Raw genomic sequence first — 460 nt, 5'->3', positions numbered from 1 at the left:
ACCCCAAACCCTAAACCCTAAACCCCAAACCCTAAACCCTAAACCCTAAACCCTAAACCCTAAACCCTAATCTGTGTTTACCTCTAGTGGGTGTTTCTTTGTTTTGAGTATGCTGACGTCTCCCTTTAATAGGGTGTTTAATGTGCTTGTTATTTCTGTGTTTGCGTTTTCTACAAAAGAAAAAATAAATTGTTTTATATCGACTCCTTGCTGCTGCTGCTGCTGCTGCTGCTGCTGCTGCTGCTGCTGCTGGCGCTGCGGCCGATCAGCCAACGCACAGCCACATAAAGTGTATACACTGTCCAATACAAACTCCTCCAGAGCTAGATACCTGCATAACATATATAAATATATAAATATATATTTGTTTATTTATATTTGTTTATTTATATTTATTTATTTATTTATTTATTTATTTATTTATTTATTTATTTATGTGTTTGTGTATATACATAAACTG

The sequence above is a fragment of the Eimeria mitis genome, genomic scaffold (genome assembly GCF_000499745.2).
Source record: "Eimeria mitis Houghton genomic scaffold, Emh_scaff3351, whole genome shotgun sequence".
Taxonomy (NCBI): domain Eukaryota; phylum Apicomplexa; class Conoidasida; order Eucoccidiorida; family Eimeriidae; genus Eimeria; species Eimeria mitis.
The sequence above is the reverse complement of the archived record's forward strand: the minus strand, read 5'-3'. Positions refer to the sequence as shown.